This window comes from Apteryx rowi, unplaced genomic scaffold, assembly GCF_003343035.1.
Source record: "Apteryx rowi isolate R43461 unplaced genomic scaffold, aptRow1 scaffold_328, whole genome shotgun sequence".
NCBI classification, from domain to species: domain Eukaryota; kingdom Metazoa; phylum Chordata; class Aves; order Apterygiformes; family Apterygidae; genus Apteryx; species Apteryx rowi.
In genome coordinates, this window is record NW_020449730.1 from 401,699 (window position 1) to 407,698 (window position 6,000).

Sequence of the window (6,000 nt, forward strand, 5' to 3'; positions counted from 1 at the left end):
CACAAAAGACAGTTTTAAGTGAATTATTTGAGTTATGGTACCCTGAAAGACTTGTTCACACACCAAAGTCTTTATACSCTGCATTGAGTGATGGTTCCTCACCCCCAGGCTAGAACCCTGGCACCCTTGAGGACAGGTAAAGTGACCTCCCCCGTTCACAACATATCCACATAGGTCTGCGCTTTGTCTCCTTTGTCAGCGTGGACGTTATTTATCCACCTGAGAGCCTCATAGATTATTAACACTCTGAAATCTAAGACAGAGGGAAGGCCTCCTAGAAACACCTAGTTGCTCCCAAGGATCACCATCAACTCAAAGAATTGTTCACAGCTGGCACAGTATAAATAACAAAGCTTTCTGTATACTTCCATGCAGGTTTTAAACACATTGCCCAAAGGCTCTGAAGGCAACTCACATCTCAATACATCCTGTACTAGCAGCATCGCACACACAGTTGTGCACATATTTGTTTTTTTTTCAAGTTAATCCATTTATGAACAAATGACAACTGTTTTGTTTGCTATCTTCATATGATCAAGTCAGCCAAAACTGCAGTCGAAAGCCAAGTCACAAATTAGGTTACTTAGGATTCTTAACCAATGCTATTAACTAAATCCCTAACACTGTTAATTATGTTTCCTATCACCAATTTACAAAGAAACTTTACTGATCTTACCCCTACACCGCAAATTACAAAGAAATGACCAGAATTAAAAAAAACAAACAAACAATGGAGAGTTTTCTCTTTAGTAGTAAGGGGTCTGGCTGGGTCCTCATGCTCAAAGCACGAATTATACAGGGGTTTCTGTCTGCAGGCAGCACCTCTCACAGGAGTCTGTCCCTCTGTCCAACTTGAGGAACCGCAACATTGAGAGCCAAAAAAAGAAGGTTAAGAAACAAAGTCAGGGTGAGCCAAGGAAATAATTTCAAATAAAGGGACTGATTAGAAAAAATGCAGTAACTATATGTCAATTCCGTTAAACCACAAACTACATTCCCACAGCCTCTACCCAGTTGCTGAAACCCAGCTAAGCATGCAGTCTCTTGTCTCACTTTAGCACAGTAAACCCCTGCCATAAGTCTCTCTGTAAGAAAGTCTGCATGTTGCCATTTTTTATTTGGGCAATGAAGCGGAGGTCTAAGGAGCAATATATTTTTTAGCTGTGGTTATAGCTTGGARTTAATGATCTTCCCACAAGCACTGAGCTAACCTGAGTCAGGACTGGCATTTTCCATTATCTTATTGAGAAAAATACCACAGAAAACATCACTTTAAAGTACGTAGTACAGGCAGGTAGTTTGGGAATACCAGGGAAATTCTCTAATCAGTTGTTCAGAAAAGTGTAGAAGTTTAATTTGAAACTGTGGGCAAGAGCTTCCTCACTCCTCAACAGGGCAAGTCCCGCTCCAATGACCCCATCCCCCTTTCAAGGGCCTCAGCAGCAGCCACAGGGCGAGCAAAGGGACTGTGTTGGCTGCGTGAGCACAGGCCCTGCTCTGCCCCATTTCAAGCCACTAGCAGCTCCGCACAGCACCCGACAGCCACTTCGATGGCTACTCCCAGGGTGAGGCACCCAGAGAGCTGGCAAGCGCCCGGTTCTGACCGTCAGCTGCCCGGAGGAGCTCRAGGTCAACCCTAAGATATAAGTCATTTTCACGAGTGTAGGAAAAGGCATTCTTCATGATCAGCTCTATCAAACCCTCATGCACATCGATCTCATTACAGCCCAGAAAGCTCATTTAGACTTTCAACAACAAGGGGAAATGAACCATGATTCTGAGCACACCCCACCAACACATCAAGAATCCTCTTATGCTGAGGATACAGTTCATATTACGACCAAGCAAGAAATCTATCAAGTCACTTTAATCCCCCTCCAACATGCTTGCCTTCAAATTGGAAAGATCACACCCTCCTGTGAGGAAGTGTTGTCTGTTCACCTATTCCATTTTCCCAGTGCTTTCAACTAAGAACTCTTGGAAATTGCCAGGTTAGAGTATGTCAGTAGAAGGAAGCAAAGGTCCCCTTAGCTACAGTACCAGTCCAATCTTCCCCTCCCCTCCCCTAATCCTGGGATGTTTGCACCACTCATTCGGTCAGTGAGGTCAGCAATTCCTTTTATTAAGAATAAACAGTTGCATCCATTTGTAAGCACCTCAAACACTGCCCGGTGCAAGTCCATAGAGAACAGCTGCTATTTTGCTGGAAAGCATCTCTGAGCAAACATCTCACAGCAGTTCACAGGCTGATTCAGCTTCTCCTCCTGTGTGCAGGCTACCTACAGTCTGGTCAGATCTGTCCACCTCAAACGTAGTCAGAGCTGACTGCACCCCAACCAGTGCTGCAGGTATTTCATGCTCTATATTGAATGTAAACATTCCCAACTCACCCTGTTCTGCTACGGGCAGCTGGCGCTGCCACGTGGCTCCTTCCTGATCCCTGGCTGGCAGCCACCTGCCCCAACCACAGAGCAACAGGGCACACAGACATTTGCACCCCAGGCTGTCACTGCCTTAGCCACAGAAACATGCTGAGGTGGGGGGAAGCTCAGTGTGTAGACTCATTTTAGCATGCAAAGAATCAGATGAAGACTTGCCACCTTTGGCCAGCCTGTAAACAAGGCTAGGAAGAGAAGAGTTCCCAAAACAGGTTCCTAATGGAAAACAGACAGGCCTATTTCCTGGGATCCTCTCTGACACGTCCTCCCTCTGGGAAGGGGGAAAGACGAGCAGACATGCTGTTCTGCAGCACCCTTGGGGCCAGCCTGCAGTTACTTGGGCAATGTTCCTGACCTCTTACAATGCTTTACAGGGCATGAGCCCTTGCCAACACCGACCAAACCCTGGTTGGTAGTTCATAAGCTGCATGCAAGCATCACCAGCTCCCAGAGCCCTCCTTCCCACTGGTCCCAGGCTCCAGATACAAGACCTCTCAGCTACTATTAGCAGCTGATGACAATGTTTGCATTCTGCAGCATATGCTGGTGACAGCAAAATGCTCTGTGTTCATAGCAGCTTCAAATCCTTCCGCTATAAGTGCTTAAAACTTCTATTTGGTGTCTCAAGTAGGAAGGTAACAAAAATGTTAACGGTAGTTTGTCTTTTAGAGCATTTCCCAATCAAGCTGTTATTTCTTTCCACTGAAGAGGCACTCAGATGGGCAAGGTGCCAGAAATAATCAGACCAAAGGATGCTTTAATCCCTATAGAAATAGCTCATCACCTTTTTTTTTTTTTTCCCTAGCTGAGAGATTTCTGGGCCACGCAGGCACACCCACCTGAGGCTGGAGTGCCAGCAGCCTGGGGAGGAACCCGGTACAGGGGAGCTGGGATGCATCAGGAGCGTCCCTCAGCCTGGCTGCCAGCACTGGGCTGCCACCAGGACAGCGGGTGGGGGCTCGGGCTCACAAAAGCTCTTTTCCTGTTTACTCGGAGAAACAGGCTGCTGGTATGCAGGCTGCCTGCACAGCACCCTGCAGACAGGGCGCAGGCAGTGCCTCAGCTGCACGAGCCACCGCAGGGACTCCTGGAGAGCACTGGGAGACCATGGTACTGTTTCAGGGTGGTGAAGACAAAGGAGAGGAGGTTTTTCCCTGTCTTTTACAGAGAATGGCTGCAGATACCCCTGCTAGGGCAGAGCACATCACTGAAGAACACGGAGGAAGGCATCATTCCTCAGATTACTAGACTGTGCCTTAATCTATTTGCATTTCTCACAGAATTTCAACCCCTCTCTTGCAGTCTAGTTACCAACTGCAGGTAACAGCTTGCAAAACACCAGATCACCACTCATCCACACTCAGGAAGGATGAGCTCAACCAAAACAGGGGCAAAGCAACCAGGATCACCAAAGCGCCGGACAACCAACCTCACGAGGGATGCTAGTATTGTTCAGCCTTAGAAAGAGTGTGTTTGGATACTTCACTGACAGTACAGAAAACCACTGGGGAAGAAAAGCCTTACAGAAACTGAAGGACAATTCTGTCACTGAAATATAGAGGGAAGAGCAGGCCAGGAATAAACTGAGACTAGAGATCAGCAGGATGTTTCCCACAACTGGAACAAGGAGGTTCTAGAGCAAAACATTTGGGTTTGCTTTCTACTTTCTACACGTTCAGTTCCTGAGTAACTACAGATGTTCTATCCGTGGCAGCACACACTGGACTCTATGTCCTAAGGATCCCCTTGAATTTATGTTATGCCCAAACTACCTCCAACCTGACCAACCAAGCCCCTCCCACATCCCCAACTCCCTTCCCACAGAGKGCCCAGATCCACATTTGCCTTCCTCCCCAAGCCCTTGTTCTCTGCTGCACACCTGGACACCCATCGCTTCCCTCTCCTGCCCTTATCCATGCCACCTTCCTCCATCCATTGAGTGCAGAGCAGCCCCGTACCCCCGTGTCAGCCCAATGCCCTTGCAAAACCCTGGGCACAGTCCTCTCCCATCAGCTACCTGCAGAGGGAAGAGTGCCTCTGAGTTCAGCTCCCTCCTGAAAGTAATTTGCAAACTGCTGCAGACTGATGAGCTTAATAGTCAGCATCCCTCCTCCCCACTACATTTACCAGCAACCCTTTAGCTGCACTTGCCTCGCCCACAACTTGCCAGAGGGTGACAGACCAGTAGAATTCACGCAAGAGGGCCTGACCCCAGAACAGGATGCAAAGACAAGGTCCTACAGGTCACTTAGTGAGAAGCACCAACTCCAGCCCATCAGGACACAAACGCACAGCTCCGAGTGCCTGGCACACCTCAGCTAAGCAGCTCCAGACTGACCGAGCTGCCAGCCAGTCCCCTGCCACACACACTGCCACAGCCACGCACACAAACCGAAGACACCACAGAAGAGCTGGGTGAGGGTCCTCACCTTCCCCCTTCCAGCCCCAGGGCTGAAGAAGCAGAGGAAAGAGACCCATTGGCTATGAAGGGGTGAGGAAAAGGGCTGCAGCACCACCTGAGCTGACACCTCCCAAGCTCCTACCCCCCACCTCCAAAATCAGCACCTCAGAGAAAGGGTTAGGTCTGCTGCTCTCCAGGGTTATGCACCCTCAGGAGTGGGAGTAGCATGCAGCAGATTCCCAGAGTTTTCCATACAGCACTCTGGAAATTGCATACAGGCTGCAACTTGTGGTATCACATCCTGCCTGCCCACAGGAGGAAACAGCACCACGCAAGTGGCAGCACTACAACCAGCAACCGCGGCCTCTGCCCATGCAGCAGGGAAGCCAGGAAATGCAACACCAGTGCTCCATGGAGCCTCTGCCGCACACGCACCCTGGATGGGACATGCTTACATCCCTGCGGAAGGTGTGCTAGTGCAGCCCCCTGCCCAACAGCTGACTCCTGCTTCCCGCATGCCCCAACACAGCGTCCCTCGTGCTGCCGAGGCGCTCCAAGACTGAGCTCATCTCAGGTTGGGGGGGCCTTCGGCATTTGGGAAGTGCAGCAGTTTGGGCTCATCGCTGCTCTTCCCAGACGATCACACAGATGTGAACACACCCTCCCAAGGCACACCAATGCAAAGGAGGCATCACCCTGCCCGGGCGCCTTGCCCAGCAGCTCCCCGGCGAGCGGCTGGAACACTGGCCTTCCGGACGGCCCGCAGGCCGGGGCAGCCTCGCCTCTCTACGCCGCAGGCTGCCGGGGACAAGGGGGAGCCGCCCGCCCTCGCCCAGCCGTCGCCTCGGACGAGGCACCCCGGCACATTCCCGCGGCCCCGCACCAGCCTCACCGGCTCCGCCGCAGCCTGACAGCGGGCCTCGGACCGCTTGGCCTTGCACCGCTGCGCCAGCCCGCGGCGAGCCCCTCCGCAGCAGGAGCTCCACACACGGCGCACCTCAACAGAGCGGCRCCCGCCCGCCTCAGCTTCTTATATACCTGCTGGGGGCGGGGCTGGGCGGGCCGGCCGGGGATCAGCCAATGGTGACCCAGGCGCCAGGTCCGCCCAGCCGAGGATTGGCTGGGCGAGCCGCGGGGCGGGGCGAGCTCGCTGCCCCTCCG

The 6,000-nt window shown here is 51.6% G+C and overlaps 1 long non-coding RNA gene across 1 annotated transcript in view; it reads right to left on the reverse strand.

Annotated features, from left to right (window-relative positions):
• The window catches only part of LOC112968878, a 74,542-nt gene extending 68,715 nt beyond the window's left edge, over positions 1 to 5,827 (reverse strand). Inside the window, exon 1 of the long non-coding RNA XR_003254484.1 lies at positions 5,732 to 5,827. This is a non-coding gene — a long non-coding RNA (uncharacterized LOC112968878). The remainder of the gene's footprint in view (positions 1 to 5,731) is intronic.
• Positions 5,828 to 6,000: the final 173 nt, after the last annotated feature.